The 24,067-nt window shown below is 37.5% G+C and overlaps 1 protein-coding gene across 1 annotated transcript in view; it reads left to right on the top strand.

Annotated features, from left to right (window-relative positions):
• The first annotated feature begins 3,749 nt into the window (after positions 1 to 3,749).
• LOC117239335 overlaps positions 3,750 to 24,067 on the top strand; it is a 239,009-nt gene continuing 218,691 nt past the window's right edge. The window contains exon 1 of the mRNA XM_033504832.1: positions 3,750 to 3,864. The gene's annotated coding sequence lies outside the window, so the exon portion shown is untranslated. The remainder of the gene's footprint in view (positions 3,865 to 24,067) is intronic.

Here is a 24,067-nt window from a genome sequence, read left to right as displayed (position 1 = left end):
GCGCCCGGTCATCTTCGTGTAAACGTAAATGCACGGATTTCCAGACTTCGATGCCCATGGCATTTTCCTCGTGATCCAGGATGAAGCAGCTTTGCCGAGGGATTATCAGCGATCCTCTCGCACCTGCGAATATCGATAACTTCCTCGTGGCCTGGTCTGTGACGTTGATTCGCAGTAACGTAGCTGGCCCGATGGACAGTCGGCTCTCCCGGAAACCCCAGCTTTCGAAATACCGTGGTTTGGACGAACAGTAGAATAATATGGTTCGCCAGATTCTCAAAGTAGCTATGGGCTAGTCGAGGAAGCGTTTCTATCTGATTAATATGATGTGTGGCTTATTAGGCTGAAGATGTGTATCCTATTCGCGATATGGATCTTTAGTAGATATTGTAGGAGGTTTGAGCTGTACAAGGGTCTTGACTCGTGAAGTTTTGAATAAAATAAGGAAAGTCGTATCTGATAATAGTAATGTAGTAATAGTTGGACGGCAAGTTGAAGCTGTTACCCTAGATTCTCTTTGAACACTGTTTTTAACTCTTGGTTAATTGTCGACTTGTAATTTTTAACTTAATCTCGTACACATTCTTCCTAATCATTTAAGTTTAAACACGAATCTTTCTGTCTGTATTCTGTGTTTTCTGAATTTGACCCATAAAATTTACGTTGATCTTGTCACGTAAAATAGCAAAATAAAAAAGAAATTTGAGGTGAAAAATAAAAAAAGAAACTTTATTTTTTTTTCTAACAACAATCCACTTTATAATCCACTAACGAACTCTAGGCGTGACTTTCCAAGACTGAAGCTCTTACAATTTGACTTTCGATCGGATCCGATTACTTTCTTTTGTCATCCCTCGACATCCCCACCGTCCATACATTTGCTAGGCGTCCGTGACCGTTGCCACGTGCTCTTTCTTCTAGAACCTTCGGTGGAAGCACGGTTGGGATGTTGATGGTTCATTAGGCACTTCAGCGATACACGTTGTCGCCGAATGCCGCCACATCTTTATCTCCATCGTCAGTCCATCGGATTTGAAGTATGCCGGTCGTGACAATCTCATGACCCATAAAGTAATCTCTTCTTTCATATCTCCAACACACTAAACCAGGTATAAACATACAGAATTATAAAAAGGATACAGAAGCGAAAAAAGGAAATGGATAAAAGCATAAGAGACAAAAAATGATCACAATGACCAATTCATAATTTGAATTGAATTTACCGTTTATTGTGAACAATTCACCGTTTATTGTGAACGATTCACCGTTTATTGTGAACATTCGCCGTTTATTGTGAACACCAAAAGGTATTTAAAAAATTTGTATCTTGGGCTTAACAGACATAAAAAAAAAAAAAATAATTTGAATTGTAGCGGCACGTGTCACGGAACTTTCCAACGGCTTCGTGATACAAAGCGCTACGCCGTCAAAGCGCAACACCGACGTGCCCAATGTGCCATCGATATCTTCACGCTTCTTCCGCCGAATTCTCGGAAGAGCATACACGCGCCAGCCGCTGCGGCACATCTGATGAATGCACGCTTGTGTGGATATCGATGGGCAACGAAGGGAAGAATCCGTTCGATTTGGAACAAAGAGGACATTCTATCCCGAGCCGCTAAGGGGGAATATTGAAGAGAAACGAGTAGGCTATTTTCGAGAAATCGGTCTATCGTCGCTGTTGCTAATCGTTATCAAGCATCAACTGTAGTTAAGCGTTAATTGTTATTCAACCGTTGTTAATTGTTATTTATTCGTTGTTAATCGTTCATTGTTATCGAGTGATAGAGTCTAATAAACGTTATTGGTTGTTGAACATATTCGAGTGTACCTTCAGTACCTATGACGACCTATCCACTTCAGAATAAAAGATTTTTTACCAAACATATGGCTGAAAGCTTATTTCTTATTCCAATTTCCTTTGGTACAAATCTAATCTACTTATCGGTAATTCTAGCGTTAAAACGATATCGAGAAAAGAGAACTAAAGACGTTGAAAATGATACGTATGTATATGTATATAAATGAGGTGATATTGTGTGTAGTGCGTTAAATAATCACTCGGTGTTTAGGTCAACAATATATTTAGTGACAAGTGTCTTCTTTTGATCGCGTCGCGTATCGCTCTCGGTTTCGCTAGTCCATCTCGCTGCGCGGTTACAACTCGACCTTATCGCTTCCTGGTTCAAACTCGACTGTCGATCGGATTCAATTCTTTTCCTTTTGTCATTCCTCAGTATTCCCACTATCCACGCGTTTGTTAGGCGTCCGCGACCGTTGCCTCGCACGCCTTCTTCTCGAACATTCGGCGGATATTGGTTGCAATATCGATGGTTCATTAGGCACTTCGTTTCGGCGATATACATTGTTGTCGCCATATATAGGACACGATCATAGCTGAAGGGAAAAGCTCGAAGTAGAGTATCTAGCAGGTTGTCGGAAAAGTGTCTTTCTTTTACAGGCACGTCTTTTACAACAACGCATCTGTATGCAAACATGAATCGTAGTTTGTCAAACGTTGTGATTTTTATCTCGATAAAACAAAATGGATCATACGTAATTCGATAAAATAATATAAAGCGGAAAATGTTATGCATCCACTATTTTCTTATAAAACGAAAGAAACTTTTCGGACGACCTAATATAATCTACAGTTTTACCTCGGGACAGCGTTATCGTTGAATCGCAGGTAATACTCGAGCCAATCGACCGGTTGGATTTGAAACCAATCGATTTTAAAATTCTCGGTTTCTAGTGATAGTGACAGATCGAAGTTAGCTGTTAAGTTCGCTAGACCTCAAGACGATAAACGAGCATTGTCGGAAATGAAGTGTACCCAGGGTATCGATATATTCCACCTGTTAAAATGAATTTCCGGATTTGTAACGCGAGTTATACGCCGTTTCATAGCGTGGCAACCAAGACGAAACGAAATACAACGATGACGAGGACGATGGGTCGATTCGTAACAGCAGGTGTATCATTGACTCGTGGAGATCTGAAATTTCACCGCGCCACGGGGGATGATTATACCCACAGGGTGAGAGACAATTGCATGGCATTCTCGTGACGCTATCGGTGTCGTGCTGGGTGCAGGTGTGGACGTATAAGCCGATCAGAAATTGTAACTTGTCTAGCATTGCTGTATCAACGGGAAACGGAGTCCGTACGTGATGTCCGACTAGGAATTCTAATTCCAAAATCCAACTGTGTAGCTTCTCGAATATGAACAAAGTTGTCAGACTTTGATAAGTATTTGAACGCGATGTTTTTGATGTTTGGGAGAAACTTTTCAGATGAAGATATTAATATCTATACCGGTATTCAAAATTATTCAAGGATTCGTTTTAATGTTACTTTGATTATTATGCTCGCTCCTCATGTTCGTAATTTGATTTTTGATTATTGTTTTTGAATCACAATACCATACGAATAATATGCCAGCGTATTAAGTCTTATAAGAATCTATTTCGGTAAATTGTGCTGATTCCATAACAGTATCGCAACAACTAGCAATGTGTTTACGAATCTAAATTAACTCCAGTAAGGAAGTTACACTTCATGAGATCCGATTAAAAACTTGTGCTGAATTACAGAATTTTATCTATCAAATGTAAAAAGAAGTATTAGAAATTTATTAGTTAGAGATTGTACGTGTCTGAAATTTAAGCTCAAGTAATCCATCAACTATTAAAGTCGAGTAATTACGAACAGTACTAGGTATACAAACATCATCGTTTTTCGATTTCAGACTGAAACGATCCGGAACGTAGTATCGCGACATTGATCCGACTCCCTCCCGATGCTCCATTCATCGGCGAGCTATCTGAAGGTCGGCCAAGTAGGAGTCACAGAAGAATCGGGGTGAGTCGAAGTTCCCATTCTCTGGATTATTTTTCAACGGACAGCGCATTGCGAGTCGGTTAACAGCGGGAAAGTTAGCGGTATGCGATGTTTTCTCCTCGTGTTCTTCGAATCAAGCGAAGCACTCGAGTTACTCGAAACTTTTTGGCGCGATTCCATGGCTTGTTCGGTGTCTATATACGAGGCATGGGTGAAGTGGAAGTAAAGAGACGGAGAAAGAAAGGGAAGAGGGAATCGTTGCACGAAAGCTTCTAGCTCCGGCAGTGATCTTTTAGTAGCATTAAATGATAGCAATTTGTCGTGGACGGTAATGAGCTCGGCCTATTTTCACGTCGAACGATGCGACGACCCACGGTATGATCACACTATGAGAGCTCGATAAAGTAATGTATTGTATCGTGGATGATTTCTCAAGGAGAAATATATAGAGTCGATACACGACGCTGTATTTTCTCCAACTGTCTTTTGGCACAATGGACCGTAAAATTGTTGGCTACGCTCTTAATATCTCGCTCTTATAAAGCGATGCTATCCGCGATATTTTAACCCTGTTAAATTGCGACGAGCACCGCTACCGCTATTTTATACCGCTGCAGTTGAGGGATGAGTGTAACGAGAGACGAGTGTGCCCTTCTCTCGTGATTGATTTCAACAAACGCGGCTTCTCTTGCTTCAACGGCAGTTCAAAGTATCGTAAATCTTTTTATAAGCTTCTCGTATCGACTGGTTCGATATGCTAAACCTTCTGAGTACACATTAGTATCAGAAATAGCCCGATATATTATAATGTTAATATGCTTCGAATATTTCAAATGCACTAACATATAATTTATTCAAATATATAGTTTTCCACCTTTATGCTATTTGGTGATTAAAAAAAGTATGAAATAGTTGAACAAGGGAATAACTTGATATGGATTCAATGATATAATCCTTTTATGACAGGAATAATATTCACTTAGTTTAATACATTTACTCTTAATTAATTAGTATCAATATAGGTGTTATACTAAATACAACGTGCAAATACTTTTTATAGTCACTGTATGACTATTCTACATGTGACTTTACTCATTTATTATGCATCGCTTATTAAGCATTCGATCGATTAAAAATATTATTGCATTATAATTTACTAATATAGATATTGAAAAGTGAATTCTAAGGGAATGTACATAGTTGATCGACACGTGTATAGCACTTTATACCTAGATTACCGAACAACCATCGCTTCCGTTAGCAGCTATTACACAAAATTTTCGTGTCGCAATCGCAATATTTTGTTTCACTGTCGATTTAGCCTATTCGAACCGCGATACGGTTTCTCAAACGCACATGTTAAAAGTGATATTATATGGTACAGTAGGAGGCGAACAGCGACGCAGGAGTTGTACTATTGTTAAGCACACAGCGTATGTCAAGTAATGTCAATTATATTATCTGGCAATTTCATTGATTACACGTATACATTTTCTCTAATTATGCACCTTGCCTGCCGATGAGGAAACCGCATTGCAGTTACATTGTAGTTATAACGCGCGCACACCAGGCCCGTTAACTTATTTCTCTTACAATTTATTTGTGTTCACGCACGTAATGCATTTGCATTGCTTTCGGGTAAATATCGAAGTGTAATTTCGATAGAAGATTACGGTAACAACACGAACGTTCCCCAGTATTAACTACTTTGGGAAACACATTCGAATTTATGACAATGGTCGTAGTTTATTGCTCATGAGATATTTAGTCCGGACAAACCATGGCGGATCGTTTATTAACCAATACAATTTATTTCTTGCTCGTCGGGGCAATTTTTGCTCTTAAATCAAAAGTATACGCTCGCTAGTTGAAAAACTGAGCTGTTTGTAAAGAGCAACACAGAATCCTTGGCTTTTTAGAGTGGAGATTGATGGACTGATGAAGGTTTAACTCTGTCCAATTGAGAGCTCCAGACATGAAAACGAAAGGAAACGAGGAATTTCATTTCATATTAAATTGTTAGTCGTTTCTCTTATTCTGTTATCATCTATCACGATTCTTACTTACAGATAGAAATAACATTTTCTACTTCACGAAGTATTAAATATGACGTACAAAGATAATCTACGTAATTTAGTTTTGAATTGTAATTACGGAAATATTTTCGTTTCTTTTTATTGGACGCTAGCTTTCTGATTTGCGATTAAATGAACTACTTGTCGAATTATTTGGAAATTTTTATTTGGATTTGCTTTCTAAGTCTGCTGATTTACGACGTGCCAACTTTCTACCAGAAACTACAGAAGAGGTACGTTTCACACCGTTGAGGAAATATGACTGCGGCTCGGAGAACTTACGAGGACATTATCAAGGTTAACCAAGATCAAACACTGACGCACGACGATCACGGATGTTAGACGAGTATGTACTGCGAGGCTATTTGCCCTCGGCGTCGCTCGAGAGACCGCATAATTTTCCATCTATGTAGGTCAATTCCGATCTCATCGACAACAGTTCAATTCTAACTGGAAAGCAAGTTTGAATGCGTATGAGAGTTCATGAAATTAATTCTTGTACGTTATCGATAAGTCGAGTCATGTAGCAGATTCGAAAATTTTCGTCTGTCTGGGATGAGCAATATCTACTGTGCAAACATTTAGGCCATATATGCTAGTGATTTCAGAATGACAGCTAATGTTAGAAATAAATTACTAGATATTCTCTATATGATATTGCTTGTACTCTTTTCTGATTTTTAGAAATATTTGAAGAAGTAGACACCTGAATTGACATATTATGAAAGATATCTACATAGAATGATTTAGAGTAAATCATAGGTAAGGAAGGTTGTAATTAATGTAAATTATCAGGGAAAGGATTCGTTAATGAAGATGTTATATGTGAGAGAACGATGCAAAACACATGCTCAAAGATTATACAACTTATTTGCAAGAGATAATAACAGATTAAGAATTATTGTGTATGTGAAGCAATTCTCACTTCTAGAAAAACTCTATATCTGCGCTAGTGTTTAATTTTCCTAATCCTCGAAACCATTAAATATTAGTTATCACTGAATCAATTTATAGCCATTTTAAGAACACGCCTTGCACAGATGGTGCAGCGGGGTATAGACAGGCCAGTTTTCGCAATTATACCCATAGGCTGATGGTTTCGGAACTCTGTTGTAATGAAACGCTGGCAGCTTGCGAATCTGGATTAGCATACACTTATACTTATACTTACTTAAATATATTTCCATTACACATTCATCCACGCGTTCCTCTATCAAATAACCTTGTAGCGGCACTCGACAGTAAACTTTCCACGGGTTCTGTCCCGTGGCTCGCTACACAAAGACCCTATTCTTTGGACAAAAATTTTGGATTTTCCGATGTCGATACATTCTTACAGAATATTTTCAGCTGGCCTAAGGACCCGCTATAAATCTTAGGATTTATTTAGCTAAGGTTCTCCAAAGGGACAAATAGTCTTTGTCTTAACAGTCCCTATATCTATCACACACTACGGGAAGATACGGGAAATCTGCTTTTCTCACGTACGATGTTTCCCGCTAGCAACTGTCTTTCAAGGGCGGTTAGCATCCTTTTCCAACCACCAACACAAAATCAGCCAATTAACAGCGACGTCCCTCACTTTCCGAACCAAGGCTTTCCTCAACGAATCCGACGATCTCGTATCCTTAGACACACCCCATCATAGCTTTCCTGTGCAGCATCATCGTGACAGAAGGTCAATCCTTAGACACCTGTCCGAATTGATAGTTGGTAGTTTGCAGTAATAACTGATCCGAGTTTCTCGACATCTTAAGCAATCATCATCCAACTTGAATCGCACATCGAAACGTTTCGAGCCGAGTTTGAACTTGTAATCGCTAACCGATAATAGTAATCGCGAGTTCTACGCATAAGTTTACACATAGAATATATATTAATAAATATTTATTGTTATATAGTTTCGAGTGTTTCTTCAGTACCTATCACGACCTAATCACCTCAAACTGGTGACCCCGACGTGATTTATAGTGACAGAGGTGACCGCGATAGCGCCACTGAGATTTCAATCAACGCGATTCTCAGTGTGTCAGTGCTATGGAAAATATGAATCTAGGAAATTTAGGGAATCAGACGGTCAGCATGTTTCCCCCACGAACACCACAGGATGGTTCGCCCTGTTGGAGAAGCAATTTGACGTAGCGCAGATCACGGACAACGATGTAAAGTTCGTGATCCTAGCTAAATGCCTCGACAGTCGATACGTACAGGATGTCGAAAACATATTGGTGAACCTTCCAGCCACCGGGAGCTACGAGAAATTGAAACGCAAACTTATTTGCATATTAACCGATACGGACAGCGCACGGGTGAAAAAGCTGGTGGAGAGCAAGGAGATGGGCGACCGGAAGCCATCCCAATTTTACCAACATTTTAAGCAACTCGCGAGCCCCTCCACCCTCTACGATTTCATCCTCTCGCTGTAGAGGAGTCGACTACCCGCCCATATTAGGCGCATCCTCGCAGAAGTCGACGACTCTGATCGTTGTAGAGGAATTTGGACAGGATTATCAGCGAACCGCCCGAATAACGACGGTAACCGATCCACCTCCGCAAAACTCTGCAATGAACGAGTGGTTCGCCATTTTCAACGCGTTAAAAGACGATATAAACCAAATAAAAGCTAAAATAAACGCGTTGAGTCTCGATCATCGACCGCGTCGGCGATCGAGAAGACGTAGCAGATCAAGATCAAGAGAAGAATCCCAGGACCCCTACCTTTGTTATTATCACCGAACATACGGGGATCGCGCACACAAATGCCAGTCCCCTTGCAAATGGAAGCAGGGAAACGGGACCAGCCGTCCGTAAATGCGGCAGATGTCACGTAATTTTTAGGGTTGGTTGGTGAAAATAAAATATAGTTGAGTCGTAACACAATAATTAACTTTGTTTTAATCAACCTTTATTGTGAATTCACCAATCACAATGTAACACGCACTGAATTAGCATAAATCACAATTCACTCCAACCACGTTATGTAAGACTTAGTTACAACAATACATTAAGTACGCGACTTATAAGGGTAGAGACCGATATAGATATGTTGACTATTCTAAGGATACAGAATAAGTGAAGTTTTACTGACGATACTGTGTCTGAGGAAAGCTAGGGGTGGGTGTGTCTAAGGACACGGGACTATCGGATTTGATGATGACAATTTTGGTTAAGGAAGTGAGGGCAGTAGACACCGTCTCCGATTGGATAATAAGACGGTTGGTGGACCAGGAAGGGTTTTAGCCGCCCTCGCGAGAAAGTTGCTAACGGAACATACCAGATGTGGAGAAAACCAACTTTCTAAGCTAACACGTGGTAGACAATAAACGTAAAGGGAAATCTAAGACAGGAAATACTCGCTTGGTCCGAAGGACCTTAACTATGAAAATGCCAAGGCCCCTCGTGGGCACTTAAGACTATTGAGGGTGCGCGCCAAGGATATGCAGACATTTGGGTGCCATCCTGTCCGTGGTGTGTGGCCTGGTCTCTGATGTGAATTGACGTTACACAGACGACGACGGCCTGGGATCCCGCCGCATCTTCGTCACAGACAAGAGAACGAAGATTTCCTTCCTTGTAGACACCGTCACCGACATAAGCGTATATCCCCGCAGCAAAATACACGGGCACGTCAACAAAAACGTGTACGAACTGTTCGCGGCCAACGGGACGCGCATCGCAACATATGGTACCACTGTGATTTACCTCAACCTGCCCTTAAGACGAGCCTTCAAATGGCATTTCCCTAATTAACCTCTTTGGTGTCTTAGAGACAGTTCAGACCTCGTGAGGATCGATAATCTGTGTAACGTGCCCACGAGTCCCATTCCGAGGCATTCACGCAACCCCAAGTGGGTCCCGTTCTTCCCACTCGGTGCGTGTTCGAGAATTCAATTGAAATTTAGACATCTTTGCGAATGTTCTAAGCTTTCTCCTTGCACTCTGTATTTACGCTGATAATAAATATTATTTATAACAATTATTATTTATTTAATAGTACAAAAAGCTTGTTTTAATTCCAATCGAGGAAGCTTGTGATAGATAAAATGATACATTCTAAGACCTGGAATCATTGATGAAAGGCATAAAACGAAAGAAGAACAAACAATGGAAAATCTAATAATACAAATACCGAGATTGGTCGAATCAATAATTTTATTAATGATCACCATGCACAGTGAGTATCTGTGGAAACGAAGTGAATTTTATTAGACAGGACTATCATCTTGATCCTTGTGGACAAGCCTGTATGTAAGCGATATACAATAACAAAGATTCGTTGCACGAACTCAATTTCAAGATAGTAAAGATAACAATGATTGCGTAACGAAGCAAAATTCTACCCTACAGTTACTGTACTATACTGTATATCGATACTATAGAACACTATACCGCTTCCAGAAACGTTAGTTGGATCGATAATTTCAGCGATTCGCGTTCAAAATCCACGACCACTTTAATCCGTGGCTGGTTATTGTTGGAGAATAACAGAGAAGGAGGGGATAGTATCGCGACAGTGTTTCCACGTCGTAACAATCGACAGGCCGGATGACCGGTGCTCCCGCAGAGCTTTAAAATCCGATTGCATTTATAACGGGCACGGGTTAGCCTCGCGATAACCCAGCCACACGTGGCCTACGCGATAGATTGATGCAGCACACGCGTGAACGTGAACATGAACGCAAACGCGAATGTGGCTCGCGGTGCAACCTGGTATAGTTTACTTGGAAAGCACGCAGCTGTTTGACGTGGCTGGATTAACAGGACCACTGAATACACGCGTTCCACTTTCCGGGATAAGGGTTCATGTATAGAGGGTGTCTCATTTGAAGATTTACACGCAATTAGAAATAATCAGTAAGAAAATAATTGAACTAAACTAATAGTTTATTTTGCGCATTATAACGAAAGTGCTGCCTGAAAAGTTAATAATTCGAGTCACGAACAAAATCTCTTACATTACTAAATTTCCTAAAAAAAGGTTTATTACCACAAATGGAATCAAAAAATTGATAATATCAAATAAATGGATAATACTTTTTCTATGTTCGTTGCAGCATCTTTGTTCATTATAGCATTCTGGTGTTATTCGTAAGTACTGATTGCTATAATCGTTGCTCGTTATAACATATCCTACTGTAGTTTAAAATTATGAAATAAGGAGATCAACATGCACGTGTTTAGTTCCAAGATCAAATAAAGAGACACAGAGATAGGATTGATTGACAGCGTACTGAATTTTAGAACTGCTCTGTTGTAAAAAATAGAAAATGTTACTTGTGCTCTTTCCTTGTAGTCTTCATTTATAATTATCACGACATGTCCTTTTCGAAAAGCAAGTTTTATTTGAAAGATTTATCTGAATAATAAATAATTCAGGAAAAATTACGCGTGAAGCTTCAAATGGAACACCCTGTACATATATATACTCAAAGAGAACGTGTCCCTCAACTCTCACAGTAGGGTGAGGACTGCCATGCTTTTCACACATTTTCAATCTGCCAGTTAATTTGACAGTTACCACTGGAATATTTACTACTGACATCGGAAGTAGCGCTTGTTGATCATCCGTTGTTGGTAACCCGTTCGAATCACCGACTGTTAGCCGTGTTATCAGAATGCCGTGTTAGTAGTGACTTATCGATTAGTGATCGCGATCGTGCGCCCGTCTGTCAGCCTCCACGTGGATCGGTCAATCCGATCCAATTATCCGCGACGTTGACGGAGTGGCCTAATTACGGGATCAAGATGTAACTTGGTATCTCGTTATATTGTCATCGTTACTGTATAATTTGTGGTGGTTGGTTTCAGAGGAATGTTTGTTTTCCAACGAGTTTGAGAAGTAAGTACACTACTGTGTATAAATAGGGAAAGTTCTTATAACAAACTCAACCTAGTTTAGTTCGTAATTATTACTGAAAATTTGAAAGCTTTTGTGTTTATAATGCTTCAAAGTAAAGGAAGTGTATTTTTAAATCCTATATTATAGAAAAGAAAATAGAAGTAAAAGTTTTCATAATATACAATTAGATGCATCAGTATGTATTTTCTCAAAGAAATGAATTTTTCAATTCTATATTATAGAAGAAAAGCTGGAAATGAAACTTTTCACGATAGAATCAGTGAATTACGAGCGAACATTTCACTTTACGCGACAGAATTTCTTCAATTAGTCTCAGAATATTATGTTACGTTGTGCTTAATTATAGTTGATAACTAATACGAAACTTTGATATTTTAATGATTATAATCATACCTTTAATATTATAATTATATTATATTCAGCAGTTGCTTAAAAGCTGTAGTCCTTTTCAGTAACAAAATTGTATGTATGTATTAGGTCGCCCGCAAAGTGTCTTTCTTTTATAGACACGTCTATTACAACGATGCAAAAGATGCATCGTACAAACATGAAACCTAATCTGTCGAACGTTGTGATCTTTATTTTGATAGAACAAAATGGATCATACGAAATTCGATAAAATAGAAAATATAAAATGTAGAAAATAAAATAGAAAGTATAAAATAGAATAGAATGTTGCGCGCCCATTATTTCCTTATAAAACGAAAAAAACTTTTCTGACGACCTAATATTTGGATTTGGAGATGCACATATGGAATAGGTTTGGTAACGATGATTGTAGGGTACTTTGACCGAAGAGTACTATATAGATTATTGTTCGTTCTGTTTATTAACAACAACTGATAGCACAGATTAATTTACTGATTACCAAACAGATCATCACACGATACTGTTTAATTAATTTAGCCCCGAACAGCTGATTGGGAAGGATTGTCTCGCATTCGATAAGACATTAGGGTGGATTACTGGTCGGTATAATTGCGTGATAGATCGAATCAATCAATGTGTGATTATATACGCCTTGATCCGTTCAATGACTTCGAAACAACGAGCTTACGTGGTGGTTATTGCTTCTGATTAAGTGTATCTGTTATGAAACACGTCTTACTCCTCGTCAGATTATTCGTGTTAATCGTGTTACATACTCTTACAGAATTTTATCCATTTGTGTTTATGAATATAAATGTCATCTCGTTAAGTTTGAGCCAGTAAAGTGTTTTATATTAATTAAAAATTCATTAATAGCGTTAGGTACTTTGTTACAAAATTTTGTTCACGTGGGTTTTGAAATTTCTTAGTTTTAATTTAAAAATGTTCTAATGAATATTTGAAGGAAGGAAGTGATAAAATGACAGCCCGTTAATTTTGGACAAGTAAAATATTCTACATTAATTAAATTTGAAAATTTGAAATTATTTGTGTCAATCGTGTCATGTATTTTGCTACAAAATTTTGTTTGCCTCAGTTTTGAAATTGTTCTATTTTAGATTAAAAATTCTTGAATGAATATTTTAATCCAGAGGCCGTTGAAATAACGGCTCGTTGAGCTTGAATCGGTAAAACATTCTGCCTTAATTAAAGATCCTTTAATTTGAAAATTCTACTTTATTCTTTTTAACGCCCTCTTGGTAATGACAAGAGATATCCTAATTTACGTGTAATTAGATTTCTTGTTTGATGCATCGTCTTCGTAATTCCAGTTCTGTGTCTAGTAATTTCAATTAGCTATAAATTCTATTTCCTCGTAATTTTAATTATCTATAAATAAGAAAACGAACGTTTCCAACTTATTCATGAAATCTATGCTCTTTTATTCAATGACCTCGAAAAAAGAAGAATATAAATATCGTCTTTTTTTTTTATTTTACTTGGTATGATATCCGGATTACAAGACGTTTTAATTAACTTTCGGGCTAATTGAAACACAGCCGACGAAAAAACTCGTTTGTTTCGTATTTGACACGTGTAATATAGAATAACGATAGCTCAGTGAGCATCATACATATAATCTCTGACTAATCTGTGCATGTTCAAGCTTGATACGCTTACGCTTGAATTTTTGTCGCACCAACATCTGGTTTTAAATCGTTCAACGACCACGTACAATTATGCGTTCTGTGAGAAGGCATCAGTTATAAAAAGTAAGCCTTCAATGGTAGAGTGCGCTTCTTTAGAGGTTGCAAAGGTATTGCGTTAATTAAACAAATAGTTTTTCGTAGTAAATTTAAGAAAATTTTCTTGTTTTAATCTCTACTACTTTTAATACTATTTCTGTTCCAGAAGTGATTAACCGGCTGAGTAATTAAATGTCACAGAAATTACTGAAAATAATAGAAAAGCGTAACGTCAATAGGATGGTTTCGAATTCATTCGTGAAGTTACTTCAAATTCGTTAGAATTTACTTATTGAATCATTCTCGCAAGCCTTATGCGTCAATCGGATGGTTGATGAATATTTAATTTTAAGACAAAAATTTAATACAGACTCGTTGATCTATTCGTTTTATCGCTATCAATAACGCAATACATTTGCTTACTCAATATTTCACTGCTGATTGAATAACGCAACTGAAGTGTGATTGTTCACACATACAAATAAGATCTGTTTTAATTAATTCCTAGCTTATATCAAAATCACACGATTCGTTCACAACATACTCAAAATGGTCAGATAATTCCCGAACAAACTCTATATATCAAAACGAACGTCTCGTTACAACATTTTAATTTCAGCAAACTTACCGTGTTCATCTCTTATCGGTCTTCGGTCCCGTAATCATCTGTTCCATCAGAACTCCTTCCCATTCGTGTCGATCGTAGATGCTTGTTCTGCGTTTAATCGTTTCAAGACTACGGCATACGTGAGCGGCCTGGAGGAGTAAGTTGAAGGCGTCTAACGAAAGTGGAGTAGGACTGATTTCGTGGCGCTGACGTGCAACAGGGAGCAACCGCGTAACGAGTATTGTTCGTTCGTTCGCGGAACAATGGACCCTGGTACTTCATTCATCCGCTTACAATTATACGAAATTAATGGAAACGAAAATCGGGATCTCTGGTGCACGCAACCGAGAATGAATGGAACGTCGTTGTTTCATTGTTTGGAACCGTGCGCGGGATACTCCTGTAATCTTGATTAATCGAAAACGGCGCGACGAACAAGCGCAACGACCACGTTTGTATTATTTGTTAGTCGTTAGTGAACGGAAGAGATTCGTTAAATATTTAGCCGCGAATATTCTATAAACGTGGAAGGAACTGAAAAACGGCTGGACAAACGCGGTCGACTTCCTTTGAGCGGTCAGGCATTTTTCGCGAGCTTCCCTTCTTTTTTTAATCGCGCGGAACACGACCTCTTTTCAGAGTGACTACATAATCGATCGCGAACGTGAAATTTGCTTCCCTTTTTTCTTCCCTCTGCTTTTCTTTTTCTCTCCTTTGATGGCTATTCATCGCCGTTCCAGACCAACAATGTTTTAATAAAGGTCTGTGAAAGGCCTCTGACGTGTGCGATTGGTTTTTGTAAACTGACGAACGCGGATGGAATTGCTGCCCACGGAGAGATTAATCGTAGGATAGGGAGTGGAATTTCCCAATGAAGAAACTTCACAGGAAAAATGGAGGACTTTTTGGTCGGTTCGGTACCAGCATATCGCCTGACGAATGCTACATGCTGACGTGAAAATAAGAGTCCCGGCTAATCTGTGGATATTCGTGGTCGATGAAATTGATAAGTTTCGAGTAGAACACTCGACGGCTGACCAGTACATATGTATATATAAATATATGGTAAATAGATTGAGCAACGTAGCATGTTTGCTGTTATTTTTCTTTATCGAACCGTGACATATTTCGATCCTCTTTTGATGTTTTTTGCGCCGCGTATACTGCTAACAGTATCGGAAGAGCTGTGTGATTATTATTTTGATGGCATGTATATTAGTAGAGGAAACGAAAAAGGGAGACAGAAAATATGGTTTTGGAGCTTTACAACATCTGGTAATCAAAGTAAATAATCCATAAGTTTTAACTTCTTAACATTTTTTTATATCACTTGCTTTGTCTCTTCGGTATTTTTCCAAATGTTTTAGATTTTTATCTCCTAATGGTTTGATCGTTTTAGTCTCAAAGTCGATTAATTTTTGCCTTTACGAGGAAATTGCGAGAAGCAATGTCATCTTGATTAATAAAGAATAGAGTTTCATTTGGGGCGCGTATTGGAACCTCGATCTTGTGGCTGGCTCGAGAGTAATACGACGACGTAGACGTTATCGACGTCGTAACTCGGTTGTATACATCGATACCTGATCGCCTACAGGATTGGATAGCGCCAATCCTGAATTGGCCATGGTAGTGGGACAGCGGTTTGGTCATCTCCAGATTTGATCCCCCGGTGACCGGCGTCCCTACGGGTACACGTCAAAGCTGTCGAACATAGGTCGACAAACACGTGGATTTGCCCGTCCACGCATTGTGGTGACGTTAGAATGGATCAAAACCGACGCGACACCACATCGACCTCCTGACACTCCTGTTCTCGCTATGTTATCCTTTAACAAATTACTTTCATACTCTGCTCCATGCGAAACATTGTATCACATAAATAAATAATCACTGATATTCTGTGTAAGAATTAGAAGATTAACATGCATATTTTTATCTTGATGAAAACAGTTTCCTGGATAGATTGTTATTAATATATTAATATGTATAATTCTTATTGTTTCGTTTCCATATTATGTAGTTGCACTTGAATTTTATGTCTATAATATATCACTGATGCCAGGAATTTAGAGGAAATCGTTATTTAGCGTTGCATGTCCCATTAACGCCAAAATTACCACTTTGCAATATGCACCTAAATATACAATATATAATGTCAATAAAAGTTAACGTATATTTCGTTAACATATAAAACTTGTCATTTTGATAATTTTGTAGTTACTGATGGATAGTAGATATTGGATCAATTGATGAAAAATTAAAAATGTCTAGGTAATCACAAAAATTTCTTGAACTAAAATCTATATGTTAGAAACATGCATTTCATAATAAATTAATTTTAATTCCTCCTCTTTATATCCTCGGTTTCATTACACTTAATTCCAATTTATTTGTTTATATATTGTCACTTTATTTATTTACGTCCCGGATTTGTTTTCTTTATATATTCTAATATTTGCAATTTCGCTTACTCTTTTGAGTACTAATTCCTTATTTCAAGTATCAGCAATTGAAATTAAGTCTCAATCGATATGAAAGAAGCTTTTTCACTGGCTGAATACGTTTAGTCGGGCAGTTCTCGTAAAGCGGCATCCCGAGAGAAATTTTCCTGTCGTTTGGCACGAACCACGTTCTGGTATCGCCCGTATCCGCGACTGAAACGGTATGCTTGTTTAGAAATTCCCGTTACAGCGGTTGCGAAACGCATATACAGATCCTCCTGGCTGGCGTAACGCGACATCGTGACGACCATCGTAATAATACGGATTCGTTCTTACGATCCCATTCGGTCTCGTGATCCAGAAGAATAACGCAAATTTGATGACAGCAATTGATGCAAACAGCTTTCGCCATTCTCGTTCACAGCCGAATCGGAATTTCTTCGTTTCGTATCGGAGTAAGCGTATTCGCGAGGTGCTTTTCCTAGAATCGACGTATCACAAAACGATCCTCCTGCTTTTTCCCTATAATCTACCTATAATATACACTGAACTTGTTAGTTTTAATCTCTTTTTATATTACCCTTTGTTAATTTTAATTGCAGTTTTATCATTCGTGGTGAGATTCATTAATTTGCGGAGGAAATTCAATAAGATTCTGGTAGTTTCAAATATTGTAAAAGTTCCTTGATTTAACAGTCAATTTAACAGTCATTTATTTTAATTAACTTACAAGCAGGTATTATAATACAAAAATTAAAATTTATTTAAGTCTCAATAGATATCGTTGGACCATGGTTTGTGAATGTAAAAATGTATAGATATGTACATAAAATGGATATAATATAATAACAGTATAGAAAATATCGGAAGCGAAGTATTTCTTATAACACTTAGATACCAGTTCGTTAATTGTGTTCGGAGAAATATGATTCACAATATAATCACAACTTTTTCGTAACAATGTGGATTAAGTCATTCAATATTAGAATACTTCATTTTTCGTTGTATTTTGTAGTTTTTATGATAAAGAGAATAGTGTAACTGCAATGGCGCGATTATATTATTAATCAAATCCAATAAAAAGTATTATGATCATAAATAATTCCGCTCATGGTCAAACAATCTAAATAAATTCCTTCTAAGTAGAGTCAAAGTCTATCAACACTGCTTCTAATAATTGTGTATATTCTATTTATAATTCAAACACTTATCAATCATATTGAGGACAGATAGGTCAGACAAGATGATACTCCTGCGTATTAGATGACTTCCAGAATGGATCGGAGATAATTCGAATCTGAACTTCGTGATGCATGCGACCACATGGAACAGCGCGAGAAATAGCAGTCAGAAATTGCTTTCCTGGCAGTATCGTGGCTCCATTTATTGGAAAAATTTTTGCTACGTGTGTCCCTGAACACGACGAGTTCCCCACCGTCACCAAGTATAATATCTTCCATTTCTCCCAGTTCGATATCGATTTGTTAACCATACAACACCTTCAACCATTTGTACTCTGTTTTAATTGATAAATTTCATCATTCTCGCTTTATATAATTGTTTATCATATTCAAGAATTCCGAAATTAGGATCTGTCAAGATACAGTAGCATTAAGGATTTTCTTCGAAGACGAATGCACGTTTGGAACGAAATTGAAGTTTCCAGATGAAGGAAGAAAAAAAAATATGTCGGACTGATCGAAGTTCGGTGGTGATCGGTTTCGAGTGACTTACAACTTACAAAATGCGGTTGTAGTATCCAACGAGGGCGACGAAATTGAAAACGGACCAAAGGAACACCGCGTTTCCGAGAAACGCCGACCAATTGGACATGGCACATTGCTTCTCCAACAGTTCGACCCCTCGTTTATTGCAAAGTTTCATTTTTCCTTCTCTGGCCTTCAACGACTCTGTGCTGTCTTGATTTTATTGAAACTATTTGGAAATATATTTTATGCGACGTTTTCGTTAATGTTTAGATGTTGAAGAACACTGCCACCATGAAGTTTAAGTAGAATAATTTACACACACAGTGGTTCACAAAAGTATTTGGCCATTCACCATAAAAAAAACTGATAACTAAGCTTCACCAACACAGCGATGATAGTCAGATCTCATTAGTGCTACTGAAATTTCAAAATATTTGGTATAACACACATAATATATTCATAAAAGATTTCCACGAGTATTGGAATACTTTCGTGAGCTATTGTATAAACCAGACATTCTACGATTTTATTTTCATAATGTACATTATACTTGACAAATTTGGATTGTATTAAATGGGTCTCATCGTCAGTCCTAACATATCAGAACACTCAATAGCTTATCTTGTTCCGTACTATACACTTAAAAAATAATATGATCCTGAAACATCTTTTTTCTGAACTCTGTGTCTTGTACCATCTACGAGCTTCCACGATGTTCCAAGATCCTTCAGCTCTTGACAATATCATTCGGTACGAAACATTTAGCTCGTAATACCTACTTAAGAAGTTTGCTCGCGCAAGTTTTCAATCTGCTTATAGCGCAATTACCGAGATACAAAAGATTCGATGGCAGAGGGGCCACTTGTTTTGCATAGAATTGCATCAGAAATCAGGATGGCAAAATTCGTTGGGCAACATTCTATACTGTGTCGCTTATTGGAAAGCAGATTTTCGGCAGGCTGTTGCACGAAGCTGGTGCTCTTCTCGTTTCTTCGTCTTATCGTTGTTGGCCAGGCCGAAAGGTTAAGTGTTCGTTATACAGCAGAAAATACAATAACAAGGTCTTGATTTTCGGAAAGGTACGGTCTACATTTTCCCTCTCGCTACTCTTCTTGTTACTTTTGCTTGCTCTGAAAAGTGGGACATGAATATTACCTTGGCTTGGTCGTTTGCATTTCTCGTTCCCCCGTGAACTCACGCAAATATTCGAAAGCTATTGCTGAAGAATGAATAATTTAGCTTATTATCCGAATTTGACTCTTAAAAGCAAACATTGTAACAAATTCGTTTTTAAAGTAGAATATTCTGCTACGTTTTACATACTTAGTTGTTTCTTACTTCTTTGTTATTTTATGTTTTAATTTGGTATGCTGCTAACGCCGTGGTTTAAGCTGAATGTATATATACATTCACCTTTATCCAAAGTAAAATAGTGGACAAGCGTGGGATTAGGGGAGAACCACGCAATTTCCAGCGAGTTTCCTCTAATTTTCTTTCCCTTCCTCCTTTCCACTTCCTCTTTCTTTTTCGCTGTTCATTTTTAAATGTGAAAGAACAATTAGCTTCAAGTTTATAGTAGATCTCTTCGAAGAAAGTAAATAAGCTCGAATAGAAACTACTAAATCGAATTGTGAACGAAAGGAGGAAAGGAAAATAGAAAGGAAATCGACGCACTTGTAGTCCTATAGAAGTTTAATGGGAATTCTAGGGACGAAGATCGATCGTCGATCGATTCCTCCAAGAGCAAGTTTGGCTTTCGATTATCGCGAACGTCACCGACTCGTTCGCGTCGAGCCATACACACGTCTATCGAATCGCGATGGAGACACGCCGCATTGGTGAAATGAATTCTTTATCGATGCTTCTTATCGGTAGGACTATCGGTTCGTTTTGCGGCAGCTTTTTACCCAAGGATCTCGAGATAGAAGTCATTTTACGTATTGTTGTTGGAAATGGCGTTACTGATCGAATCATTCAATGGTGATTGAAATCAGAATCTGCCATCTACAATACAGTGAAACTTGAAACTTGAAACTTGAAAAGAAATTTCACTTGACATATATAAACTAATTCTTAGTGTAATATGTATCTAAATACATGATGCATGCATATAGTGATGTTATGTATGTTATAAATTTTTTGAAATTCCATTAACATTGTACTAAAAGGCACTACTACTATATTGTACTTGTTGGTATAATTTGAAATCAATTTGAAAATGTATACATCATAAAGAAGTTACAAGGAGAGTTATTTACCGCAAACACATACTTCGTATAAAAGTAATATGCAGCACAAACACACGAAACAAGGAAATTAATTAAAAATCTACATTGAACTAAGAGGCACTACTACTATATTGTACTTGTTGGTATAATTTGAAATCAATTTGAAAATGTATACATCATAAAGAAGTTACAAAGAGAGTTATTTACCGCAATCATATATTTCGTATAAAAGTAATATGCAGCACAAACACACGAAACAAGGAAATTAATTAAAAATCTACATTGAACTAAGAGGCACTACTACTATATTGTACTTGTTGGTATAATTTGAAATCAATTTGAAAATGTATACATCATAAAGAAGTTACAAGGAGAGTTATTTACCGCAAACACATATTTCGTATAAAAGTAATATGCAGCACAAACACACGAAACAAGGAAATTAATTAAAAATCTCCATTGAACTAAGAGGCACTACTACTATATTGTACCTGTTGGTATAATTTGAAATCAATTTGAAAATATATACATCATAAAGAAGTTACAAGGAGAGTTATTTACCGCAAACATATATTTCGTATAAAAGTAATACGCAGCACAAACACACGAAACAAGAAAATTAAGTAAAAATCTATAACATGTTAATATTGAAAAAATTAAACAATTTTGATGTTGGCTAATGAAAACGGAATTTATTTAAATTCTGCACTTTGTTCATAACACGATATAATTAAATACGATATACGTTGAAAGAATTCTTGGGACGTTACATTTTTTCGTGAAATACGATTAATTTAAAATCTCGAGTTCACGGGCAATCCCATCGAGGGCAATAAATTGAAATAAAATTTTGCCGGAATCGTAGGTGCAACGCAGAGGTCGCTTTTGGTTCCCCATTACTTAATCTCGTTGGAAATTTAAACATACTTTCGTTTAAATCATACAATACCAGATAAATATAGAATACGAGGAAGGGATTACGTTATCAAAAATGAATGGCAAAGATAATATTATCTGTGAAAAAACGTAAAAATTCTCGAAATGCATTGCTCTCAACAAAGCAGAAATAAATTCCACGCGCTATCTGTATACCGAATAACTTTTCGAACACGCGGCACTCGTTCCGCTACCTTTTTCCCTCTTGCACGTAATTCGCACCGATTAACCCGACCGTGAACGCTCTCGAATTCTCGTTCGTATCTCTCTCGTCAGTGGAAACGCGCGCGTGTTTCACCGTATCTCGCGCGGTACGTGAGCATTTCGTGCATCATGAGAAAAATGTCACACGAAGAATAATTACATCGATTTCTATGGACCTCCCTAAACACACGCGCCCGTAATTATCGTCCAGTCCAGCGTTATCTGTCCCAAGCCGGCACGTCGAACGATAATAAGTGTGTACATCGAAAAATTCGAGATAATATGTATCTGACACACTGTTACTACACGCTCTGACTTAACAGGCGATTATCGTTATTAGCTTTATTGGCCTTATGGCCCCAGTGGATCGTTTTTACCCCCTTTTGCATTTCACTTTTGTTTCACATATTTTCAAATTTACCTCGTTGGATTTATTGACAGCCGACTGGACGCGTTAATTTTGGTAATAGGTGTCTGGTGAAAAGAAGTTTGCTGGTAAGATCGAGGGCGAATTCATTTTCTTAGTTACAGCGATATCATTCGTAGAATCATAGTGTTATAGATGAAACGTTTGATTTCTTAAGATTATTAGAAGTTTTTACTATCTGAAATTATCTGAAATGAAAAATAGCTAATATTAATGCACTTTATATTGATGGATATGTTTATAGCTTGAACACGTGTTTAGTCTCCTCTTAGCGGCTGGAAACAAGTAGGGTAAATGTAACTTATGAATACACAGGTCTGATCATTTAACCATCTGTATTGATTTTTAGCAAAATCTATGGCATTATTATATCTTTCCTTTCAAATTCTTCACTTCTACGCAATAAGTACGTAATGGTTTCAAATTTTTAGTAATAAATAGCTCATAGCGCAAGACAATGAGTTTTTACAGAATTATATACTCGTATTATTCACAGGAATAATCGCGAAAGACGTATGGTAATAACAAAAGCACACCAGTTAATAATATATCATGCTGATCCCAGTTCCCTTGAAAACTTAAGGGCGTCGAATGAACCTTGACTTATGAAAATTCGCGGGCTTTCCGATGCAAATTTGGTCCGAATAATTATGATAAGCAGCTGCGATGATTAATTGCTTGTGCTCCGGGGTTCAACTCGAAGGAGAGAGTAATTACTTCCACACACGGATTTCCGTGACGATAATTCCAGCAACGAGCTGGCCCGGCGCAAACGACGCGTAGATTCGAAATTTATTCGTGAAACAACCGTGAAACAAAAAATTGTACCTTTTATGAAACGGATTTTAAATGGAAGGACTGTTGAAGTGCTGCGGAAAATATCGATGTTTCCTCCGACGAGTTGTCGCAAACGATCTGATAATGACCAGAAATGTTTGCTTGAAGCATCCCGTTCTTAGACTTCTCATTTTAGATCTTATCTCTGAGTACGAATGTTTCTTCGAAGATGAAGTTGTGAAATTTGCAGCGTTATCGCTCGTCGAATCGTGAAATAATATGGAATTAAGAACAGGAAATAGAAAGGATAAAGATTGGATTGAGAAAATTAAAGGTTTCAACGGTAGTTCGAAGAATAGGGTGAGTTGGTGTATATGGACGGTCATTGAAGTTTGAACGTTCGTCAGAGTTTCTGATCATAGTGATCGCGATTCCAGTCGATTTAAAAGTGTACTTGATTTTTTGGTGCTGCGGTAAAATTGTACATTTAATTTATGCAGGTTTAAAGATAATTTCAGATTACGTATTCATGCGAGCTAAATGCTAGAGAATTATGCTCTTATCTAAATTACTTTCTGTGGTATTTTTCTCTTTGCAATTATGTCTTTCTATTAATCTCTTGCTTATTTCTTTACCGTCTTTTTTCATTCTAAGGTATCAGAGTAAGGTACATTTACATTTCTTATTCAATTTTACTTTAGCTACTTCTAATAAACTGCAGTCTTTTGATATTTTAGTTTCTTAATACTTTTCTATTATAAAAAGATCCAAACTCTATTCTTGTTTACTTTCATGGTTGAACTATTCAATTCCCAAATATACGTATGTACAGGATGGTTGGTAACT

The sequence above is a fragment of the Bombus vosnesenskii genome, unplaced genomic scaffold (genome assembly GCF_011952255.1).
Source record: "Bombus vosnesenskii isolate JDL3184/JDL3185 unplaced genomic scaffold, Bvos_JDL3184-5_v1.1 scf7180000013931, whole genome shotgun sequence".
NCBI lineage: Eukaryota > Metazoa > Arthropoda > Insecta > Hymenoptera > Apidae > Bombus > Bombus vosnesenskii.
Note: the sequence above shows the minus strand (reverse complement) of the source record. Positions and strands in the feature narration are given on the sequence as shown.